A 25,882-nucleotide genomic window follows, 5' to 3' on the forward strand; every position below is an offset into this window, starting at 1 on the left:
ACAAAACAATCTTGAAAAAGAACAAGGTTGGAGGATTTATACTGCTTAATTTCAAGACTTACTCTACAGTTATAGTAATTAAGGCTATGATATTAGAATAAAGATAGAAAAATAAATCAATGGGACAGAATAGAACTCAGAAACAGATCCACCATTTATGGTTAATAGATTTTTAATGAAGGCACTAAGCGTTTCAATGGAGAAAGGAAATTTTTTAAACAAATGGTGCTGTAACAACCAAATAAATATATGAAAAATAATGAATCTTGATCTCTAGCTCATATCATTCACAAACATTCATGGATTATAGACTTAAACACAAAAGCTAAAACTACAAATATTCTGGAAGAAATTTGATAAATTAAACTTAAAAATTTTTAAACACTGCTATTTAAAAAGCATTTTCATTAAGAAAATGAAAGGCAAGCCATTAGGCTGGGCGATAATAATTGCAACACATGTATCAGGCAAAGAACTTCTGGTCAGTAAGACTTCTACCTTTTTAAACAAAGTTAATTAATTTATCCTACAGGAGACTTCAATACATTTATTTCAAAATCTGAAGTACCCAAACAGCAGACATAAATATTTTCTCAAAGAAAGTGACAGGAAGTACTAATGATTTACTGTATTTGTATCACACTTTGTGATTTGCAAGACACTTTCAAAATGGTGAAAATGCGGGCCTGTGTCTTGGTGACAATGCTGAAGTGAATCGTGCTACCCAGTAGTATTACTCATTTAAGAAGTATTTTTAAGTTGGCTACTCAGTATGTTCTCCTAGAGCAAAAGTCAAACTACTTCATAGTGTCAAGGTTAGAAGGGCCAACAAAAGTCACCTACTGTCTAGACTGCTGACTTGCTATAAAATTTGATTACATTACAAACAAGTGGATTTTTAACCAAAAGGATCAAAAGAGCCGGGTTAGAGAAAGTTTAAATATTGGGGAGGAGCGCAGGGAACAGAAGCAACTTACCTCAAGAGAACACAGAAAACCTCAAGTGCATAAATACAAAGAGGAAAGAGGGAGGGGACGTTGTTTTAGTCAGACGGCCAAAGCCCTGCCTCAAGTAGCCTTGGTGAAGATGAAAGTTGAGAAATAGGAGCACAGGCTGGGAAAATTGCTTTTTCTTTTTCTTGGTCATTTCTGATTAGTGTTTGAAAGTCTCTGCCTCACCCTCTTAGAATAACCAGATGACTTAAACTCTGGGAGGAGACAGTGGTCAGCAGAGAGGGCTCCTGCAGTACAAAATGTGTGTGACAGCTCCCATCTGGACAGGCTGTTGTGCTGATTTTTTTTTTTTAATTTTAAATGTTTTATTTATTTCTGAGAGAGAGACAGCATGAGCAGGGGAGGGTCAGAGAGAGGGAGACACAGAATCTGAAACAGGCTACAGGCTCTGAGCTAGCTGTCAGCACAGAGCCCGACATGGTGCCAGAACCCACAAACTGTGAGATCATGACCTGAGCCGAAGTCGGACGCTTAACCGACTGAGCCACCCAGGCGCCCCATGCGCTGATTTATTTTTTAATGGTTGATTTGTCATTAGTCATATAGGTACTTAAGAATGATAGTTTCAGAACATTATAGCTAGAAAGGACTTTCTACATTCTGTATATTCTGTCTAGTAGAAGGTATTATGTGCAAAAAAGGTTATGTCATCAAGGAAGTTAGCCACTATGACAGTTAAACAGGTACATGACTTCCCAGCTTTCAATATGCTGAATATGCATTATGAATTTCCAAGAAGGGGATTATAGTATGCAAGAGTTCTTAAAATTACTTGATCATAGATCTTGCTTATTTATTTATTTGTTTGTTTGTTTAGTCTGCAGATTACCTCCTAGGACTGGTGCACCATAGAACATACATTGGGAAAGCTGATCTGGCAGAACTCTTAGAAGAGTCAGTAATCAAGTCATTTTGACTTTATACGGAATAATGTAAAAAATTTAGCTTTAACAATCAGCACATAGATTTCTCTTAGAGCATATTTAGAGTCCCTGGGGATGGCAAATAAAACCCCCAAGAACACTGATGTCAGTAGGAACTTAAGAAACAACTAATAAAAATGGTTAAGTTGTTCTTGCATGATAAAGCGAAGGGGCTCGGTTTTCCTCTTGAGAGGTAAAGAGACTCAAGGGAAAAAGGGGTGGCGAGATGATGTGAAGAAGAAAACCAAATGATGTAAAGAGCCTCAGAAATGTTTGTCTGTAGTAAAGGACAGGAGGTTGCTTAGAATGTAGTTTAAAATGATTCCTCCTGCTATAATTTAAACTTGTCATTCTCAAATCTTCAGGAAAATCTTCCGTGTGTGTGTGTGTGTGTGTGTGTGTGTGTGTGTGTGTTTAAATGAATTTTTTGGGGGTGGACATTGATGAAAAATTTGGATTTCATATCTGGATCAAAGCAGTGAGGGATGGCAACAGTATGTGTGAAAGCAGAAGTTAGGCATGGAGAAGACTATGAGAATATGAGAACTCTGGGAATTTGCAGACTTCTCCAGAGTATGAAACTAGGGATTTGGGCAAATTTTATATGGAACTCAGTGGGCAGAGGAATCTTAGCTGACATCCCAATATGTATGCACATAATTACCATTATCATCAGATTTTAATGGGCTGGAGGGGCCCCACCTGACATCTGGGGATATAACACACATATGTTACTATCATCCAAGCCAAGGGTAATGATGACCAGCAGTAAGATGCATTGCTTCCAGGAGTAATAAAATAACAAAAATTAAGAGAAATAATCTGTGACAGAGACTAACTAGTCACCAAAACCATTTCTCCTTCATGGGCACCAGCTTGACTACATTTCCTAGCCTATCTTGACAATTGGGTGTGAGCATATGACTGGGTTCTTGCCGATGAGGTGTGTGTAGAAATGGTACCTGCCATTTCTGGACCTTGCTCTTAGAAACTTTTTCATGACATTCTTCTTGATCTTTCTCCTTTGACTGATTTGATACAACCAAGTGCTATGACATTGAACACTGCATGCAGAAGACAGGAAAATCACACAGAAGACAACGCCAGGGCCTCTAGATCTCTAGTTAGGGGAACGCTGCACACAAATCAGGACAGCCATGTGGATGTGACCTGACTAAATGTAATCGTTACTGATTTAGAGCCTCCCACTTCCAAATTCACTCTTTTATATTGCTCTGCAAAAACAGATTTGGGCCCCCAGGAATTTTTCCATTGCCACCAAGCATCGACGCTTTGCAAGTAGATGAAGGAGAGACGTTGAAGGACAAAAGGACTCTGCTTCCAGGTGCCAGTGTATCCGCACGCGTCAGCAGCTTCTCCACCTTCTGCCTCCTGCAGTGCCTGGTGGTCAGCACAACTCAACTGCCAGCAGCTTCCCCTGGTGGTTTTGTAGCAGAATGACTCCGGGAAGATGTCTCCCTGTGAAATAGCTTTCTCTGACACCCTAGACAGCAGATTTCTGGAAGGTTTTGTTGACACAGTACGACAGTGACTTTTCTGCCATTCATTGAGACATGACCGTGCCCTCTCCAGCAAGGTCAAGGGTTCAGTCTTTTAAAACATTCATTCTAAAGAATTCTAGAACCATTTATTTTAAAATCTTTATGGAACAAGGCAGATTTTTACCTATAGCATAATTCAGTGTTGATAATACACTGCTTTTGTTTTTGTTTTTGTTTTGAGCGCAGTTGACACACAACACTACACTCGCTCCTGGTGTATAACATAGTGATTCCACATCGCTATACACTGTGCTATGCTCACCACAAGTGTGAGTCACCATCTGTCACCATACAATCCTATTACAATGCCATTGACTACATTCCTTATTCTGCACTCTCCATTCTGGTGACCCACTCGTTCCACAACTGGAAGCCTGTATCTTTCACTCTCCCTTATTCATCCTGCTCATCCCCCTTCCCCACTCCCCTGCAACAACCAGCAATTTGCTCTCTGCATTTATAAGTCTGGTTCTGTTTTTGTTATTGTTGTTTGTATGTTCATTTGGGTTTTTTTTAGATTCCACGTATAAATGAAATCATACGGTGTTATCTTTCAACTGTCTGACTAATTTCACTTAGCGTAATACCCTCTATGTTGCTACGAATCCATGTTGCTATGAATGGCAAGATCTCATCCTTTTTTGTGGCTGAGTAATTATAATATTCAGAGAAAAAAATATATACATATACATATATGCATATGCATATACATATCTGTACATGTATATACCTATATATATGATCTTCATCCATTCATCTATCGATGGACACTTGGGCTGCTTCTGTATCTTATAAAACATAATTTTTCAGGAATTTGTGTGTCATCCTTTAAAGGGGCCATGTTAATCTTCTCTGTATTGTTTCTGCAGAAGTGAGCATTGACATATGTGCTTTTGAAGAATTCCATTTTCGTTTTTATTTTGTTAAGGGAAAAGAGATTAACACATTTATTCAGAGCCAAAGTGCTCATTATCATTAATGTTTTGTTTAGGAGTCATTCATCTTTCTGAATAACTACAGAAATGCTTACTTAATTCCATCAGAGTTTTAGTCTAAGTAAGAGTTGTATTTAGGGGAGTATATTTGATATTCAGATAAATGTATTTCATAAGTATTCCATTTTAGATTTATCCATAAATTAAAGTTTGCAAATTATTTGGATGTATATGGAGAGTTTAGAGGTGAATGTTTGCTTTGTTTTGCCTTAGTCTTTTTTTTTTTAATTTTAAATGGTTATTTATATTTGAGAGAGAGTGAGAGATAGACAGAATGCAAATGGGGGAGGGGCAGGGAGAGAAGGAAACAGAATTTAAAGAAGGCTCCAGACTCTGAGCTGTCAGCACAGAGCTTGACACAGGGCTTGAACTCATGAACCATGAGACCATTACCTGATCTGAAGTTGCACACTTCACTGATTGAGCCACCCAGGCACCCCTATTTTGCCTCAGTCTTACGGAAATGTAATTGTATACTTTTGCCTTCAGAGGAATGTTTCACATTTTATTTCTACTATATATCAAATAACAATGATTCTGTAGTAACTGATTATAGGAATAAATATATCTATTTGAATTTTTTAACTCTAATGCTAGTATAATTTCTCTGTATTACAACAGTTTTCACAGAGCTATCAAGTATTTTCTCTTAGCATAAGATTAAAATGTCTTGATATTACACCCACAATATAAAATATTTTTGAAACTGGAGGTTAGATGAGTATATTTCCGACCAAAAAGTTACATAAATTAACACAAGCCACTCTGAGTATATAATATAATTTTATTTCTAAACTATTTAAGCAGTTTTCTGCTCTAAAACATGGATATTGATATTTAAGAAGCAATAATGCATGGATATATTATACCTGTAAATGCACTATTTCCAAAGGCAATCATTTAAAGTTAGGTAATTGAACATATAACTTGTATTATATATTTAAATTATCAGTATGATTCTAATATTTTTTTAAGTTTATTTTAAAATATTTTTTAATGTTTATTTATTTGAGAGAGAGAGAGACAGAAAGATAGACCAGGAGTGGGGGAGGGGCAGAGAGAGAAGGAGACACAATCTGAAACAGGCCCCAGGCTCTGAGCTGTTAGCACAGAGCTGGATGCAGGACTTGAACTCATGAAGCATGAGATCATGACTTCAGCTGAAGTCAGATGCTTAACCGCCTTGCCCCCTGAGCCGCTGAGGCACCCCAAAGTTTATGTTTGAGAGAGTGATATCATGAGCAAAGGAGGGGCAGAGAGAGGGAGGGGGACAGAGGATCCAAAGCAGGCTCTGTACTGACAGCAGAGAGCTCAATATGGGGCTTGAACTCAGGAACCCTGAGATCATGACCTGGACTGAAGTTGGAGGCTTAACCAACTGAGTCACCCAGGCGCCTCTGATTCTAACATTTTCATGAGTCATTTATCTGACTTCATTATAATAGAAACAGAAGTTTCTAATTTTTCTAAGAAATGTTCAGATATTATAAATAAGTGTAATGAACTAATTAAGAAAAAAAATTAATGAAACTATAGTCAACCAAGCTTTTAGTTATTAAATATTATAAATTGTGTACTACCTGCTACTAAGAGGTACAGAAATCTAAGTACATTCACCAGACGTATTAGAAAGTGTATGTTTTTGTAGTCATTAAGGGAATCTTGAATAATGTTAAAACTTATTTGAAAAAAGCTGAGGCAAAAAGTCTAAATCCATGCTAATGGGTAAGTTACTAAGCTTTCTGTTCCAGCCAGTGGCAATCTGCCCATGTGTGCACAGCCAAAAAGTTGTATCCTGCTCCACAGCTTGCACTATTTAGAGAAGTAGCTTCCTGGTCCTTTTGAGGAAGAAGCAGCCTTGAGAGTATCAAGTGCCTAATTCCATACCTGTATTTCTCTAAACACATACTCACCAGCAAACTCTTGTCTAAGTAAAACAGTTGTCGTGTGCTGGGTCACCCTATCCATCTAGGGAACCGAGACATGTGTTTATGCAATTATATGAGGTATTGTGAATACTAGAATGTCCCTATGCAAGTCTCTCACATTAATTTAATAATAAAACAATACTCAAGTTAATTGCTTTCTATTGAGCCGGACTTGAATTACGCACAGGGATATAAAAGGTTGCCTCGCAGATGTGATTCCAGGAGTCTAGGGAAAACTAGAGTCTCAGGAAGAGAGCACTACAATTACAAAGATTCAACTACCTTCTCTGCTATGTTAATGTTTGGGAAGTACAGACAGATCCAGATTCAACAATTAGATAATTAGATATTTCTGAGAGTAAGAAGCTGCTTTAAATTACTGTAAATGCCAACAGCAGATATCAGATTGGTTTTGGAGTGTTGGTATACAGAAGGAGACAGCACTGGGTGCCTCTCAGGAAACTGGGAACTAAGGGAGGAAAGGAATGCAGAAAGAGCTTTTGGGAGGCAATATAAATTTAGGACTTTGGCTAAGATTTATACAGAATTTTGCTTATTTCCAGAATTTTAAATGATATCGACAGCTTGTCATATTTATCTTTGATCTCTTTTTAAATGGTGAAAATTACAGTGGAGGTTTCGATCTGTCCCTTTCTAAGGTTCTTGCTGCTGCTTCTCTCTACAGACAATTCCTGTGATATAACTGTATATCCGCTCCATACCCTTATCCTTCATTACACGCATACCTGTCTGAAACAAATGTAGAGTCACTATCTTGATTATCCTAAAAATTTACATAACTGGTTTCATATACAAATTTTTTTCTACGACTTGCTTTTTTTCACTCAACACATTTTTCAGCTGTATCCATTTTAACTGCCACATAAAATCATTCGGTTGAATGCATTACAATGTGTTTGTCCAACCCCTTCCCATGGAGACTGTTTTCCCAGTTAGATTATTTTCAAATCTTCACCATTACAGGATTATGATTCCTGATCATAGCTGCTTATACTTTTGTGGGAAAGCCTCTCTAAGGAGTTGCTAGGTATTAGTATACGCCCATTGGCCCCTTTTCTAGACCCTGGGAAAGTTTCTCTTCTTGGCAATTGTAACCGTTTTATGGAGGGATGCTAACTGAAATAGATACAAACATAACAATGTTATATATATATATTTTTCAGATCAATGCTTACAAACTCTGCTCTTTTGAATCACCTCGTGGAATTGCACTTTAAATAATATACCCTTTTTCCTTGTTACCTTTACAGTTTAAAAAATTTTCAATTTCTTCTTGAGGTCAAATTTAATAGTTTTCTCTTTTGCTAGGAAATCATCCTTTTCAAAGGTTTACAAATTTAACTTTTTAAAAAACATTTATGTATTTTTGAGAGACAGAGCATGAGCCAGGTAGGGGTGGAGAGAGAGGGAGACACAGAATCTGCAGCAGGCTCTAGGCTCTGGGCTGTCAGCTTACTCAGGGTGAGATCGTGACCTGAACTGAAGTTGGATGCTTAACCCACGGAACCATCCAGGCGCCTCTAAGAGGTTTATAAATTTAAAGTCATAGAATTACATGTGATATTTTCTGCTAATTATTTTCACTTTCCTTTGTCTATGGTTCCATTCTCATGTCTAAACTCATTTGTGTTTCCTTCTTTTGTTTTTCTTGATCAGATTAATTAATAATCTTAATATTTAAAATATCAACTTTGGATTTATGGTTTCATTAACAATTATTTTGGGGAGCCCATTTATTAATTTCAACTTTCTAATTTTTTTTTAATTTGTCATGCTTTTTATGATTTTTGATGGTGAGTACCAAATATTTTGTTTTCACCTGAATAATGTTTTTGTTGTGCCCCATTAGTTTTGCTTTGTATTCAGCAAATAAATATTTATTGAACTCTTATTGTGTACTCTGATTTAGGAACACATAAACACAAAATCTTGCCACAAAGGCACTGATATACTAGTAAAACTTGCACAATACTTTGTCAGCTGTAAAGTGTTTTCTTTTTGTTGATTCCTTTATAGCTAATTGTTTCACATTTATGTCTTCTTTGATACAAGTGCTCTTGAGGAGAGTGTTTCCTAATATTAGAGTACTTGAGGTTTTTCTCTTTTTAAATTTTTTTAATGTTTATTTATTCATTTTGAGAGAGAGAGAGAGAGAGCACACATGCATGTGTGAGCAAGGGAGAGGCAGGCATAGAGGGAGAGAGAGAATCCCAAGCAGGCTGCATGCTGTCAGTACAGAGCCCAGTGTGGGGCTCAATCTCACAAACCTGAGCCTAAATCACAAGTTGAACACTTAACTGACTAAGCCACCCAGGCACCCCAGGTTTTTATTAAAAACTTTGTTTCTAATTTAATTGGATTTTATTCTGACAACTGGGTTTTCTTGATATCCAGACAAATCATCAATCTGGTAAATATATGCTGCATATTTTGTGTTGACCAGATCTATCTCATTCTGAAAAAATATCCTATTGTAGGCTTTTATTTTAATAATATACATATCAAATTCTATTCCATTTTGAATGCTTTTGCTTTATATATTATTTGTTTTGTACATATTGATTTTTTTAAATGTTTTATTTATTTCTAGGAGAGAGAGAGAGAGAGAGAGAGAGAGACAGCGTGAGCAGGGGAGGGTCAGAGAGAGAGGGAGTCACAGACTGAAACAGGCTCCAGGCTCTGAGCTGGCAGTCAGCACAGAGCCTGACGCGGGGCTCGAACCCACGAACCGCGAGATCATGACCTAAGCGAAAGTCGGACGCTTAACCGACTAAGCCACCCGGGCGCCCCTCACCTGGTTGGTTCTGTTCCCACTTACTTTTCCTTTGCCTGGTATTTTTCTTCTCTTTTCCTACCTTGTTATTTTCAACCATTCTTTATAACCTAATTATAAGCGTGTTTTTTTAAGCAGCAAATAGCCTGTTTACTTTCCACTGAGAAATACTTGACACACATCAGTGTATCCGTTTAAGGTGTATTGCGTGATGGTTTGATTCACATGTATTATGAAATGATTACCGCAGCAAGTTTAGAGTCTAGTTGACATGCATTGTCTCATATAGATGCAATCAGAAAAGAAAAACAAAGTCTCCTAGTGTCCAGAACTCTTAGCAGCTTCTCTCTTCATGGGTTTTGTGTTATTGATTTACCCCAGTCTGATTAGTGATAGATTTCAATGTTTCACATTTAGTGTAATGCCTGATTTGTTTGGTTTATTCCTTCTGCCTTTATGTTTGTGATTTATAATTTTTGTGAACCTTTTCTTCTCTTTTGCCTTTTTTTTTTTTTTGCTGTATTGATAAGGTTGCAATATAATTTCCTTTGTTTCCCTCCTCCAATGTTATTATATGGATAATCTCTTTCTTTCTCCATATTTCCCTGTCTTGTTCAATTTATATCCCACTAAAAGTAATTTTTCTACACGGTAGGACTTTGACTTGACAACAAATTTTGATGTGTTAGTGTCAGGAGCTTATAAGACCACACTACTATACTATTATAGTGTAGTCCAGGATAGTCTTCTTCACTCACTGTGTATTGAAAGTTTCTTTGTGACCCTTAGATTGGTCCACTGCACTTTCTAAAAGGTACTTATTCTTGATTGTGGGGCTCTGCCATGCTCAGGGCTAACTAAAGCCCAAGTGCCTTCTCTGCATTTCCTGTCACACAAATGCTGATACTACATGGATTTTAGTGGATTTTACCACCTCCTTATTTGTGGGGGAGTCTTGTCCCCTACTTTTGTTATCAGTGTTATCCACGGCTCTTTGTTTTTGCTCTTCTAGTTTCTCTCTGTTTTTATGAAATATCTTAGGGGATTCATAAACCAAGCCCTTGCTGCCAAAATCTTTCACAGTGTCGCCTCTGACTTGCTTTTTCAATAGAAAAATCTGACTTCTGTGTGAAGAGACAACAAGGAGAGCAATATTAGGAATAAGAAGAGAAAGTATTGCAATAACACTGACAAAAGAGGGTGGTGGCATAGAATATAATAGCAGTGGCGGAGGTAGTGGGAAGTTGTCAAATATTGGAATCTCTTTTGGTGTTGTTCTTTTTGTTATTTTTAAATAATTTTCAGGGCCCCTGGGTGGCTCAGTCAGTTAAGTGACTGATTTCGGCTCAGGTCATGATCTCATGGTTCGTGGATTTGAGCCCTGCGTCAGGCTCTGTGCTGACAGCTTCCTCAGAGCCTGGAGCCTGCTTCAGATTCTGTATTTCCCTCTCTCTCTGACCCTCCCCTGTTCACGCTTTCTCTCCCTCTCTCTCTCTCTCTCTCTCTCTCAGAAATGAACAAAAAACATAAAATTTTTGAAAAATCTTTTAAGAAATAATAATTTTCTACATTTTCTCTTATATCCATTCTGTTTCATTAGAAATTTGTTCTGTGATTCTTTTGGCTGATGACCTCCTTTAGATATGATTTTTCCTTGTTGGCTCACTATGAGGTGCGGCTGTAGGGGCATTTCAGACGTGCAAGTTCCATAGGCAGCAGGATGTGGAGGAGGGGCTTCTGTTGCAGAGGCAGGCAGGCTGTCCGTTGCCTACTGAGGCATCTGGCAAATCCTCTTTGATTGTTGAGTTCCCGTGCTCTCTAAACCTTAACTGTGAGAAAAATTTTGTTCTCCCATTCATTCTTTACTGGCCTTTCCAGGTTCAGGAACACTCTCCACATCCATAAAAGGCTGATGGCAACTGCTTTGGGAATTCAGAGGGGCAAGCTCTTCCCAGTTCCTGTTGCTTTCCATTCTTTGTCTTCAGTCTGATGCTTGGATAGAGTTCCACACTAGTTCCTGATGCCAGAATGATTTCAAAGTCTACAGACTTGTAGATTCCAGGAGGTACTTGGCCAGAAAAGAGAAATAGCTTAAAGTTGAAGATGGATGGGAAGAGGAAGGGTACTCTCTTTAAGACTATGCTATAAGAATTTGCTCTTGAAAATGCCCTTTATGTCCCGAATATCTTTAAAATTATCAGAACCTGGTTGACCTCATCTTAATATACATGTGGATTCTGTGCCCTTATTGTAAATTGTCAAATAGATTGATAAAACTATGAAAATTATAAACGAATAAGCATACTTCAGGAAGAAAAAGATAGAACATTATTTTTTAATCTGAATTTTTCTTCAACTTTTAGCTTTATAACATTGGAACCATAAAGAAGCATACGACAGGGTTCTTGTTCTCTAGGTGTTTACAGCTTGTTTAAAGACATTGCATACATCAAATTTAAAAAGAAAGGCAAAAGAAGAAGAGAAAGAAAAAAGTACCCCATATAAGACAGAACGGTTCCATATGTGCTTTCTAGACAAGTGCTGTAGAAATTCAGAAGAAGGGCAGGCAACTGGCAGAAGTAAACTTAACTTTAAACTTGAGATATCCTTCATATTTCATGATCATATGGCTAACAATGATCTAAGTGAAATTCTCTTCTACAGACATCTCTTCACCAAAACTATGTGTCAGGTGCTGAGGTTTCGACAAGGAAGGCAACATTGATTTTCCTTGGCAGGAGTTCAGGATCTAGGAGACGCTACTCAGGAGGGCATCCACTTTGAATTGATTCTTTTTTCAAGCTTTGTGATAGATTTAGTTCATGAGCAACAACATACGTATGGATACGGTTTGACCAGCGTACCGAAAACAATGCCCCTCATGGCTGGTGCTTCCAAGGAAATCAGCAGCTGCAAACACCCAGCTTTGACAGTGACTCTGCAGTTAAGATTTGCAAAGTTCCTATGAACATGGTGACATAAAAACCTAAATTTCTCAGGATTTGGCACTACTGGCTGTAGGGATGGAACTTGCACTCATTCGTTTCTAATGCTGATCTTATTGGAGAGTGTGTGAAAAATATAAAAATAATACATTTTTACTTAAATGTATGATTCATGCTTTGCTGCACTGAAACATTTTGGTTAGACGCAGCCTCAATTTTCTTTCAACTGAATCATTTTCTAAACTTATTTTAAACAATTGATTTTTCAGTAATAATACATTAATCTCTGTGATGTCAAAATCATTAATAATAAAATCTTGTACAGAGTGCTCTGAGCAATATATAATTTCATTATGTAGCTAAATGACATGCACACATTTTGGTTGTTCACAGTAAGAAAAAATAAAGACAAATTTGTGTTTTTATATTCTTTTTTTAAAAGATAAATGAATTCTGTCTTTTTATTCTGTTTAAGAATTCACTCTTTTATTCCTTCATATGTGAATAAATATGACAAGAAAGGTCACTGAACTAATATTGGACACGATGGTATTAAATCCTAGAGAAAAGTTATACAAAAAAGAAATTTATCTCATTTTTTAGTTTTAAGTATGAAAGCATAATACCTATGCTTCTAAGTATATTAGCAAATCCTCAAAAATATTTTTCAATAACCCATGGAGCTAATTTGAGGCCATTGGCTATGATCTGTGAAACTTAAAAGCTGAAAAATCCAAGTATTCTTTTCAGTGAAGTAAAAATCTATTCATTAATGTAGTGATTTGTTTTACTCATGGCTAATATTAAGGTATGGAATAAAATCTACAAAAACCCATGGCATTACTCAATATCTGAATGACTAATGAATTTTTGCAAATTATTATAAATACTTTCAAAATGACAAAGCATTTAAAAATCCCTATATAACTTGAAATTATTCAGTGAATCCTTGACAAGGGGGCCTTATATATAATATTAAGTATGTACAAATCCAGAATACTAGAAGTTTTAAAAAAATATGTCAAGAATTCAAAACTCTTTATTTCTACAAGTGCTTTACGGTTGCCATGGCTTTAAAAGAAGTATTAAAGTATTCAGAGTATTCCCTTCTCAGTGTTCTGTGGCTTTTCTAAGCCAGCATGGTTGTTGTAATGGAATCAGGGGCTCTCAGTGGCTATAGGAACTTCCTTACTCTTGCCAGAGCACAAAGCAAATGAAGGTCATGTCTGAATTTATTTACAGAATCCCATCTGTGACAGATTAACTGTTGAATATTTATACACAGAAAATGTTAGGAACCCGGAAAAGATTTCTCTGGGGCTTACCTTGGAATTCATATTTTCTTTAATTCGCTCAATTTTAAAATCCCAATTATAATGCATCGATATTTGCTTCAGGAAGACTGCTCTGACCGCTCTCTTTCTTGGGCCTCACTGTATCCTAACCCCTGTGCCAATGCAGGCAAGGCCATTACCACTAACTCCTCAGAAATTTCCTTCAGGCGAGCAGCCATGTCACATTTGTCTTTGTCCTTTCACAGGCCTTGTCAGTGCCTGCATCATAGTGAGGGAAAACGTGTCTGGGGAGTGAATTAATTCCAGGTTTAAATTTAGGAGAGACAGCAAACTGGTGAGAAAGGCGAGTAAAATAATCTTTTGTGTAATTGCACAGTGTATCAGCTTACTTGTATGTACCCATTGTCATCCATTTGCATTTGCTCTTACAACTATTTTCATTCCCTTTGTAGACTACAGTTTTCTACCAAAGTTTCCCTAATGGTAAGATGATCCCTAGGGGCTGGAAGCTTAGTCTTGAAGGGATTGTGATAGTTATAATATTCTTATGTTTCATATTTTTAAATGTGAAGTCTCCTATTATCCATGTTTATTTTATTTTAAATTGTACATAAATGTGTAATATATATTATATGTAAATATATAATCTCTCCATGTTTGATTATAAACATGATTTTTTTCTCTAAATATTTAATTAAATTAGGTAGTACAGGAATATTATTTTATTAGCTCTATGGATCTTTATAACCTCTGACTGATAAATGTGGCACTAAGATATATCTCTTCAACAATAGGCCATTTCTGGAAACAAACGCCCCCTTTCAACTTTGAGCAGTTTGAGAGCTTTCCCACATGACACATCTAGGGGCTTGAATTTGTTCTGAAATATTATATTAAAATGAAATTTAAATGATAATAAGTAAATTTAGATTTCTGGATTAATCAATCAGGATCAGAAATATTATCCTATTTGGAGAGCACAAAATATTCAAAATATTACACAACACAGGGGAAAATATTCTTTCTATAGCCACTTATTAAAATGATTCCCTCATTCTTTACCTCGTTCATTTATCACATTACCAAGTATGTAAGGAACTTCTGACTCATTAGGAAAGAGAGGCAAGAAAATAGTTTACACAGTGTAAAACAGAATGTCCGTGCTGTCACAGAGTTGAGAATTTTGGTATCGGAGTACAGGGAGAGACGTAGAATGGGAAAGGCCTATGGAGGAAGATGTGTACATGTGCAGCTAACTGGAATCCCAGGATTTAGAGTTTGGTGTAAGAAAATCACCACCAATCTGCTAGTAAAAGTCCACCAAACTGGTTTACTGAAGCAAATAAAGATTAGAAAGAAGTGTCTACCATATGTGGGTCCTAATATTATGAAAATGGAATATTATGGGGCTTGAACAGCCCTGGGCAGTAGTCCAAGATTTAGCTCCACGGGCTCCTTTTAAAGCTGAAGTGTTATTATTCCACACCTCACATGTGTATATTTAATCTTAAAGATGTAGACCTTGGCTGGAAGAACTCAGAAACTAAGAGATAGTTATTGGCACAATCTGTAACGTTCCATCAAGATTTTGAAATAATTTAACAGCGGGGAGCCTGGGTGGCTTAGTCGGTTAAGCGTCCGACTTTCGCTTAGGTCATGATCTCGCGGTTCGTGGGTTTGAGCCCCGCGTCGGGGTCTGTGCTGACTGCCAGCTCAGAGCCTGGAGCCTATTTCAGAGTCTGTGTCTCCCTCTCTCTCTGACCTTCCCCTGCTCACGCTGTCTCTCTCTCTCTCTCTCCTAGAAATAAATAAAAATATTTAAAAAAAAAAGAAATAATTTAACAGCTTTTAATTATCTAATAGACACTGTTCCTTACTGATGTTATAGCTGTGCCTGACCTTGCTGACATGACCATCCATGTATCTCTCATGACGTTCAGGGGCAACAATACCAGCAGACTATTCTGTTTTTCAAGATTGAGTCTTATGGAAGCACGTTGAGCCCTTTTTGAGGGAGGAAAAAAACCTTATAATAACCAGAGATAAATATAAATAGGTTGACTGGTGAAATAAGAAAGGATTAAATTATAATACTCCATTTTGTAAAGTTTTAAAGGTCATAAAGAGTTTTTACATAAAGGTCTATGTAAATAGACATTGTTTTGTATTTCACTGACAAATTATCAAGTGATTGTTTCACCTTTGTCCAATTAGCAGGCCATGTATGAACTGGATCTTGCTCTTTCACCCCTCAGTTACACTTAATTGTTTCTGCTAAACACATAGTTGCTATTAGTCAGGGATGCTCTAGTCTAGAGGGAATTTCTACCCTGGGTTGATTTAGATGCCATTGCATGTCCTTGAGATTCTAACACTTGATTCTGTTAAGTTTCAGCTCAGGCCTGTGAGTTATGCAGGGAAGGTTGGTAGATTGTGAGAACATTCTGTCTGAAGAAGTAGTAGAGCTCAGACAGAGACTGTCTATACAAAGTAAAGGAGGAAAATAAGTAGAACATAATTTAGGAATTTGTCCCTTGGTATGAAAGATAATTCACATTTTAAATCTCACTTAATAATTAAAATAAGGCCCAAAGCTTCATTTGGTAAGATATTAAAAAAATAGAATTTATTTTAATCTCCTGATAATGTCCCATTATAATTCTTGTTTTAGATTCCAAACTTCTGAAATGATTCCCCCCCTTTTTATATATATATATATGTACACACACATAAACACACATACATATTTTGATAATTCTAGGCAAAACTCATATTCTATCCTTGGTTTATTATGATTCATTCAAATACAGAAAAAAATGTGTTGTAGCTATTGTACCATAATCACTGAGAAATTGCCTATTTCTATTAATTTTTCAGGGCTTGCTTTTCAGGCTTGTCTAACCAGTGACTCCAAGGACAGTTGCCAGCTGCTATTTGAATCAGTTTAGCACCATCCTTAATCAAATGACTAAAAGGCACAGTCTTAACCAATAAACACTGCGAATTTCAAGGGCTTCAGTATTCTAAAACTCACAGTTTACATGGCAACCATTTGAAGGAGAGGCTGTGGAAGAGAAAAAATATATAAATATTTGTATAGTAATTTAAATACTATTAGTTGAAAACTGTTAATTTTTTTTTCTTCGTTGCTCATTCTTTTCCCTACATGTTCAACATAGGCTCTCTAACTCACTGTCATGTAATAACTAGTGCTATGGTCTGAATGTTTGCAACCTCTCCCCATTCCACCACCAACGCCAAATTCATATGTTGAAATCCTAACCTGTAAAGGAGATAGTATTAGTAGGTGGGGCGTTAGGGAGGTGATTAAGTCCTGAAGGTGGATCCTTACAAATAGGATTAGTGCTCTTATAAGAGATTTCCTCACAAAGCTCCCTGGTCGCTTCCACAACCATGATTTTACAGAGAAAGGGTTGTACTCTACAACCCCAAAGAGGTCCTGTGCTTGCACTTTGATCTTGGATTTCCAGAAGCCAGAACTGTGAGAAATTTCTGTTGTTTATGAGCCCCCCAGTCTGTGGCATTTTGTTACAGCAGCCTGAATAAACTAAGAGAACCAGTAATCATTAATTCTGGAAGCAATTGGGATGGGGGAGATGATGAATAATGTTACTCATTTGTAGTTTTCTTTTTATTAAAAACACAAATTTAAGGCATTCATGAAACACTTTGTAGGAAACATTAGATATGCCCAAATAGTCATTTATTTTTAGAGCTCTGGAAAAAAACAAAAAAACAAAAAAACCAAAAAACTCTTCCTGGTAGAACCAACTTATCTTTTTTGTTTTATTTTTTGTTCATTCTCTTTGGCAATTCATTGTACCTATGGCCAGAGTGCTGCTGGTAGCCTAATCCGAACCGAAACTAAATTCCCATGCTTCTCTTGTTTTTAACCCCCGCATTGCTCCGGGTCTTTCAAATATCCCCCAAAGTCTAAATTAAGGTTGGTTAATGGGGTACTAGTCCTGAAAGCTTTCTCAGAAATTATTTGGAAAACCAATGTGGTGGCAATTGCATCTGTCTGTATCTATTTCTGAAGTACTAAATCCAATTTTGGAGGCTCTAAATGAAAATGTTCTATTTCTGGTACTGGCTGAGAACATCTCTGATGAAAGCTCACTCCAAAGGAACATTGTATTGAGTGCTAGATAACAATATCTAGCTAGATGATAGATGAAATTATTTCCCAATCCATTCATCCAAAGTCTCTTTTAAAAATTAGTTTCCTAAGCTATGCAAAACTTTGTGATGTTTTATGATAATTAAGACAGTGCTTTGCAAGGGTTGTTCACATAAAGATATTTTTTGGGAAAAATACCAAGTGTTGTTAAACTGAATTTCTTTAATATTAAAGTTGGAAAATGGAAACATAGGTTAGCCTGAAAGGGGGAACTAGTTGTGACTGGCAAAGGGACATGTCCACTATAGAACTTTAACATATTCTAGGCTTTTTCACTATAGATTTTTTCCCCTAGAAACTTGGATTAAACTTTACAGCTCAACACGAAAGATAAATAAAATGCAAAAGAAAATATGCACTTTCCTTGACAAAATTTAAATATTTTTAATCCACAAAGCATGGTTTCTCACTGAAAGGGGTGTTTTTTTCCTCCAAATTTCCTAAAGGAAATACCCGAAAGAGTCCGTGTATCCTTTTTATTAATTCAACAACTTGAGGGAAAAAATGATGTCCCACAAAATCTTTGTGACAGAGATTTTAAATCAGTCAGGGAAACTTTCTTAGAACTTGGCCTGATATAAAACCTCTTCTCAGGAAGCAAATACTTGGCATTATACATCTGGCTCAGTAGGCTGAGATATTATATTATCAACCTAGAGACCTGAGGAAATGTTATTCTTTAATCTGTTATCTGAATATAACACACCATAATATCTATATGGCTATTTAAAATAAAAGTATCCAAAATCCCAGAAAAAGAGATGTATTTCACATATTGGAGACTGGATTCTGAAAGGCTGGCTCTTGTGCCATAAGAGAATTGACTTGGAGAAAATTGAGACAGCTCACTCAGTTGAAGACAGGGTGAAAATTTCCAAGGCTAGGAAAGTAACTGATTTTCACCCTCTCTTTCTTTCCCTTTCTTTCTTCTCTGCATTTCCCATTATTCTCGACTGCCCTACCTTATCCCAGAACAGATTGAAATATTTGGCAATGATCGTAAAGCATGTGTTCTCAAAGAAAAATAGAGTCTGCGCGCTTTCAACAAACCCTTTCTGAGAGTTCTATCAGTTAGGGTCCCAGTGGGAAAGAAACAGCACCCTCCAAAGGGCAATTGAAAAAAACTTGAGTGAAGAGACAGTTTTCAAAGTATAGGTAAAGTTTAGCAATCAATGAAGAATAGTGAAATACCCAAGGACTGGCTAGCAATAGTAGGAAACCATTATCCTCCTTCTGTTTGAAAGGACAAGAAATGGTAGCTATTACTGGAACCCAGTGGATGACCATATGTACAGGGTCTCAACAAGAGCTTAGGCCTTAGATACAAGAGGAAACTACTGCCAGCCCTTGAGCCAGACCTTGCGTCAGCAGGCAAAATACAGAGAATAAATACCTTGACATCTCTGCTTTCTTCTACTCTCTCTTCTGCTGGTGACTCCTATCAACTAAACCCAACTAGGAATCAGAATGTAATAGACTGTGGCTGAAGTTAGAACACAGAGCAGGATAGAGAAGGCTACAGAATTGATCTGAAAAGGCAAAGAATATCCAGTGTAAGTATGTGCTAGGCAATATATTAACCTAAGCATTTTTTTCCTAGATAGTATATAAACACAATAGATTAAAGGATCATAAAGAGAATAGATTCTTGTTTCAGGAAAGAATTCACAGATTTTCCCCACAGAGGTATCCACACTGCCTCTATCTCGTCATTTCCATGGTCTGTTCCATCTATTTTAAATGGGCATGAGTCTGTCTCACTCCGACTCTATCCTAGTCAGTTCAGATGACCAGTAACTCCCATCCTACCAGACCCAATAGCCATTTCTCTCTTTCTTCTTGGTTTTGTACTTAACTGACCATTTCCGCCTTCTTAAAGCACTCTCCTTTCTTGTCTTTTGTGACACTTCACATTTTCAGCTTTCTTCATACTTAACTATTCATTTCTTCTCATGCCCTTTGACCAATGCCTCCTCTCTAATTTATTTCTAGAGACTGTAGGAAGCAGACATAGTCTTTGGTCTTCTTCCCTTCCCTAGGTGATATTTTCTGGTTTGATGCTTTAATTTATATCTTTATCCAAGAAACTTTCCCTGAGAATTCTAATGCCTTTCGCTCATGCTTGGAAGCCTGATAGGCATCACACACAAAGAGGGATATTCAATACAAAAGTCTTGATTTTATTCTCTAAACTTGTACTGCCCTCAATTTTCCCATCTCAGTAAAAGATACGACAATTGTGCAAACCAAATTCTTAAGAATCTTGATTTTTCACTTTCTCTCCTTATCCATTGGCAAATCCTTCCAATTCTACCTCTAGAACAGATTTTGAATTTAACTACTTCTCTTAGGCTTCATTTGCTGCCAACTTAGACCAAGCTACCATCCTTTCCACCTGCATGACTGCATTAGCCTCTAACAGATCTCTCCACTTCATTCATTCCTTTGGAGTCTGTGTTCTACATAGCTACCATAGTACTCATTTAAAGTGTTCATCAGAGAACTGCCTTTTCCTACTCAAATTCCTTACTCCAGCCCAAAGGACCCAATGATCTGGCTTTTTTCTATCATTTCAACATAGTCTTTAACCATTCTTCTTGCTGATGATTCCCTAAGCACAACAGTTTTCTGTTCTAGAAACAAATCAAACTCTTTTCCACTGTGGACTCTTTGTGGATGGTGTCATATCTTTTATAAAGCTCATTAATTAAGCATCAGCTAAAATTTCATCTTCACTGTAAAACATTTTGGTCCCCTCCCCCTCTGAGTCAGAGTTACTCTATCTTTTGTATTCCCCTTACACTCTGTTCTGACCTGGCAGCAAAGAATTTCTTTAGTCACTCTTTTATACAATGTTTCCCTACTCTAGAGCATAAGTTACTGAGGAACACTAACTTCCTTATTTGTCTTTGTTTCTTTAGTGCCTGGAGCACACAATATACTCGCTAGGCAGGTGTTGTATTTATCAAAGAACTATAAAGATATTCTGTGTGAGGAAAAACTAAAGTGAAATACCCAAGATAGTTATTTTCAATGACTGTGTACCATTATACAGAAGAGATAGTACATTTATTTCCTTTTAGCACACAACTGGGTTTAATGTGTAGAAGTTGGAAAAGGTGGTTTTGTTCAGTTTAAGAAACTTCTAAAGATTAGAGCTTTATAGCTAGAGTTGGAAGGGTTTGTGTGAAATGGAACTGATTCACCAAAAATACACAGGAGAAGGGGCTGGCTGGCTGCAAATATTCTTAGAGAAGAGAGATCCCCGCATGGGGTGTGAGGTTTTTCATGTTGTTGTTCTTTTGGCTTTTCTTGTTTTGTTTTGTTTGTTTATTTGTTTACCACTATATTCTATATGGCCTGTATCACCCATAATTTCTATGCTTTCATCAATTACTAAAATTGCTTTCAACTTTTTACATCTACTATTACTTTAATTTCCAGACTACTTCCTATATATTCATCTGTATACTCAAGTAGCAGCTTTTTTTCTCTTGATATTTGGTAATTCTCAAGTCTTGCCTAGTTGTATGATTTTAAGGGCCTAGTCTCACTTCTTCCTAAACTGATTGAATATTTACATACAGAGAAGCAGTATGTATAGCAAGCAGTTCAGTATACAGTGTCCAGAAGCTTCCCAAGTTCAAATCATGCCATTATCACTCACTGGTTTGTAGGCTATTACTACTTCTACTAGTACAGTATAGCTTATGTTGCTTGTATTCATGAATTATATATATATACAAGATGCTATTGAACTCTGAATCTGTTATTCACTTTTATTTCATGTGATTCTACCTATTTAGTTAATCCATTTTAACTTTGGCCTATTTCTCTCATGGTACATTTTTTAAAACTTGATTATTTCTTAGGGCACCTCGGTGGCTTAATCAGTTAAGTCAAAGACTTCAGCTCAGGTCATGGTATCACAGTCTCTGGTTTCCAGCCCAGAATCAGGCTCTGTGTTGACAGCTCAGAGCCTGGAGCCTGCTTCAGGTTCTGTGTCTCCCTCTCTCTCTGCCCCTCTCTCACTTGTGCTCACTCTGTCTCAAAAATAAATACACATTAAAAATTAAAAAAAATTTAAAAGATGAATTCTTCATAAAGAATAAGTCATGTTGATTGTAGAAAATGTATTTTGAGTAAATAAATATACACTTTGGAGTAAATTCTAGTGATAGAATAATGTGTATATCCTACAGTTTGTTGCATAAACCATCTATTTTTGGAACTATGGTTTCAGTTTCCATCATTATTCATAGTTTTCATCATTATACATATACATACATCCTTCTTCAAACTCATTTGCATGTTTTACCCAAAATTTAACTAGGTTCAAGTTTTAGATGTGAATTTCTGTGTTCAAAGGCATGTACTTTGTCAGATAATCTTCAACATAAAATTTAAAAGGTGATATTCATTTTTAACATGAAAGTGCATTTCAGTTTAGATGTTTTTAAAAAGTTTTATGGCATCCCCAAGGTTCTTTTAAGTACAACTGAGATGATATATGACCTTAGCTGGGAGTCAGTTTCAGACCTTTCCATTTGTTGATGCTTATGGAAGGTGAAATATAAATTACTAATGCTGTTGAAATTCAAATACATTGAATTTATTGCTCTTTCTTTGTCTGACTGTACCATCCAAAATGTGGAGGCAAATTTTGTTATATATAAGTCTGAAAATCCACATTGATTTTTGCAAATCTAAAAGACTATGGGGGCGCCTGGGTGGCTCAGTCGGTTAAGCAGCCGACTTCGACTCAGGTCATGATCTCACAGTTCGTGGGTTCGAGCCCCATGTCGGGCCCTGTGCTGCCAGCTCGGAGCCTGGAGCCTGTTTCGGATTCTGTGTCTCCCTCTCTCTCTGACCCTCCCCTGTTCACGCGGTCTCTCTCTCTCTCAGAAATAAATAAAACATTTACCAAAATAATAATAAAAAATAAAAGACTATGAAATTGTTGCTGGATGGACTGGGTCACATTTGTCCCTGGTCTTGCTTTGAACATACCAGGTCTTATATTCTTAACATTTTAGATTCAGCTTTATAAAATTAAATATCACCTCTAGGCATAGGCCAATTAAAGTTCTTTAAAAGCATCTTTAGAATGAAAAATAATATTCTAAAAAACTATGTAATTCATAATTTTGTTTTATGGTATCATTGAATCTTTCTCTTTATTTTCACTTAGACCTTTTTATTAATCTTCAATTCTGATTATTCAAACTTCTGAGTTCATTTGAAATGGCAACAGAAGTTGTTTCTTTAAGCCATATTTTTCAATAAAGAATAAGCATTGAATATACTAAGAGACAAAACTTCTGTCTTTTCACAATTATAACTAGACATGCACTCCACAAAGACTTGTTGAATTCTTATTATGTGCCAGGTGTTGGGGAGTCCAGAAACGAAATACACTTTCTTTCTTTTGAGGGACTGAGAATGAAGGGAGAAAGATAATTATGATAACATATGATAACTCCTCTATAGAAATTTGCCTAAGACATGATTGCAGCCGAGGGGAGTATCTAATTCAGCATTAGGGCTCAGAGTAGGCTTAAGCTGGGCCACAAAAGGTATATGTGGTATTGAAGATATGTAGAGTGATAAAAGTGCATAAAAGACAAGATTTGGTTCCTGCAAGGCCTCGTATGATGTTATATTTCTTTCCTCCTGAAGTTGAATGGTAGCCATTAAAGATGCTAAACAGTGGAATGATGTGATCCAGTTTGTGCATTTGGACGTCACTTTGGAGAATTATAATAGACTGATGGAGAGGGAGCTAGGACATTGTGTGCAGATTCAATAAAAAGCTGACAATGGCTGAACTCACATGCCAAACTGTAGAAATGGGAGTTTGAGAGCAGATTTGGGAAGTATGAAGGAAATGGTGAAGTTAGGACTCAGTGACTAATTTGTCCTAAGGGGTCATGGCAAAAACAGAGACAAGGATGAAGTTCTTGCTTGGGCAACTGGATAAACGATGAGCTATCTACTGAAATAGGGAACAAAGAAATAGAGCACATTAGTAGGGATGATAACAAGTTCAGCCTGAACATGATGAGTTTGAGATACCAGTGATAATGTTCAGTGGAGGTGTTTTTGTAGTAAGTTGGGAACGTGGATTTTACAGTTAAAGAAAGTTCGAGGAAAAAGATTATATTTTGAAGATATAGGTGACATTGTGATCAATATTTTGGTGCCAATGGAAGCCATAAATGGGGATGAAATGGCCAAGGAAGAGAGGGTAGAGTATGAAGAAAGAGTGATGAGAAGGAAGCTCAGATGCTGCCAGTAATGAAGGAGTTGAGTAAAGGAATAGAAGTTTACAAAGCAAGCTGTAAAGGGAGTCACTAAAGAGATAGGAAGACTATTATTAGAAATTGATTTCATAGAATTAAAAGCTGAGAACTGTGATTTATCCATTGAACTGGATATATTGGAGGTAATGGCCAGGTTGGTAAGAACAATTTCAGTGGAATAGTGGGGATTGGATACTGAATAGATTGAACTTCAGAGGTGATGAAGAAGAAACAACTCATAATGAATAATTTCTTCAAGATATCTGTGCAGTGTTAAAGGTTCCCTGCAGCCTGAAGGTCTCGAATTGGTAATGTTACCAAGCTATGGATTTAAAAGATTTGAAAAAATAATTCTCATTCTCCACGTTTAGGAGTAAAATGTTTGCAGTAGGAGATTTGTGACATACACCCATCAAAAAGAGGACTGTAAAGAAGTTGAAGGCATTAATGTTTTAGATACTAACTAAAACTAAAAAGAAACAGAAAACAATAACTCAATATTGGAATAAATGCCCCTCCCCTCAAGTTAGGCTAGGCTAGGATGGAATCACATGCCTTAGACAGGAAGGCTGATCTTGTTTTACATGCAGCCTTCGGTAAATGCACAAATTCCCAGAAGGTAATGAGGAGATACTCTTCGTGTATCAAGGACACCAATAGAGTTGACAGAATAAAAGATCCACAGTGTGCTTGCAGAATGATTAAAGTGTGTTCTTTACTCTTGTGTTTTACCCAGAGAAGCAGACTGTTCAATGCAACTTGGGGGTTTTCTGCCTTACTGTTAATTGGGAAGCCCCATCTGTTAGCACAGAGATGTCAGGGTCAGCATGTCAAATACCTGTGGTATGTATAAGAGGAGTCACTATCTATAGATTATAAACCTCTAGGGCTTTTGCCAAAACATAAGACTCTTGGATTTAGCAACAGGCACAGCTTTCCCCCACATTAGCATTTCACTGAAAGAGGAAGAACAAAACCCACGCGAGACAAAACAATAATCAAACTATGCATTCAGATTGATGAAAATAACCTACAGGAAGACATGAAAGCAACCAATAAACAATTTAAGAATGGGGAACCATCTGGGGCACCTGGGTGGATCAGTTGGTTAAGCATCTGACTTCGGCTAGAATCCTGTGGTTCATAGGTTCAGGGCCCCGCATCTGGCTCTGTGCTGACAGCTGAGAGCCTGGAGCCTGCTTCAGATTCTGTGTCTCCTCCTCTCTCTGCTCCTCCCCCACTCATGCTCTGTCTCTCTCAAAAATAAACATTAAAAAAAAAAAGATTGGGGAACCATCTGAATAACTGAAGTTAGCTAGCATATTAATGCAGAAATGCCATTTCAGCAGGACTACACTGATAGAATAGAAAAGATCTCTCTGCTACGTAAGACAGATAAAGCCAAACCTGGATTTGAGATAAATATCTTATTCACCTTCTTCTTTATAATATTCTTTTTCAATATAAATAAAAATCCTGGTAGCTTTCTTTACCCTGGAGTTCTGTTGTGACAAGCTTTGTTGTAGCTTGTTAAGCAAGTCCAGGAGAAAGGGAAACGGGAACATTCATTAGTGATGGAAAAAAAGAATACACCCACCCACACACATAAAGTAAACCTAAGAGAAAATGTGCAATAAATTGAAAGCCAAGTGATTAAAAATTACTATAATATATGATATTATCTCTTGGTTACTTGGACAATCATAGATGTAACCTGATACTAATAATTCTGTGTTGTTGTTGTTGATAAGTTCATAAATTATAGATAACTTGTCTGGTTAAAATTATTAAGTACCCCTATAACATAGCAATAGTACTTGTTACCAGTAAGCCTTTTATGGTACAAGAGATGAAAAATTTTATAGCACAGACTAAGTAATTAGCCAGGAATTATATGACCCTATGATATCCATAAAAATTGGAA

The 25,882-nt window shown here is 36.7% G+C and overlaps 1 long non-coding RNA gene and 1 other non-coding gene across 2 annotated transcripts in view; one reads left to right on the top strand and one right to left on the bottom strand.

The window, feature by feature from the left end:
- LOC144219979 (uncharacterized) overlaps positions 1-25,882 on the top strand; it is a 278,731-nt gene that overhangs the window by 134,231 nt on the left and 118,618 nt on the right. The window lies entirely within an intron of this gene.
- Positions 4,289-4,390, bottom strand: LOC144220025 (U6 spliceosomal RNA). The gene has a single exon (XR_013331591.1). It is a non-coding gene; the product is annotated as a U6 spliceosomal RNA (small nuclear RNA).

This window comes from Crocuta crocuta, unplaced genomic scaffold (assembly GCF_008692635.1).
Source record: "Crocuta crocuta isolate KB4526 unplaced genomic scaffold, BGI_CrCroc_1.0 scaffold19, whole genome shotgun sequence".
Classification (NCBI taxonomy): domain Eukaryota; kingdom Metazoa; phylum Chordata; class Mammalia; order Carnivora; family Hyaenidae; genus Crocuta; species Crocuta crocuta.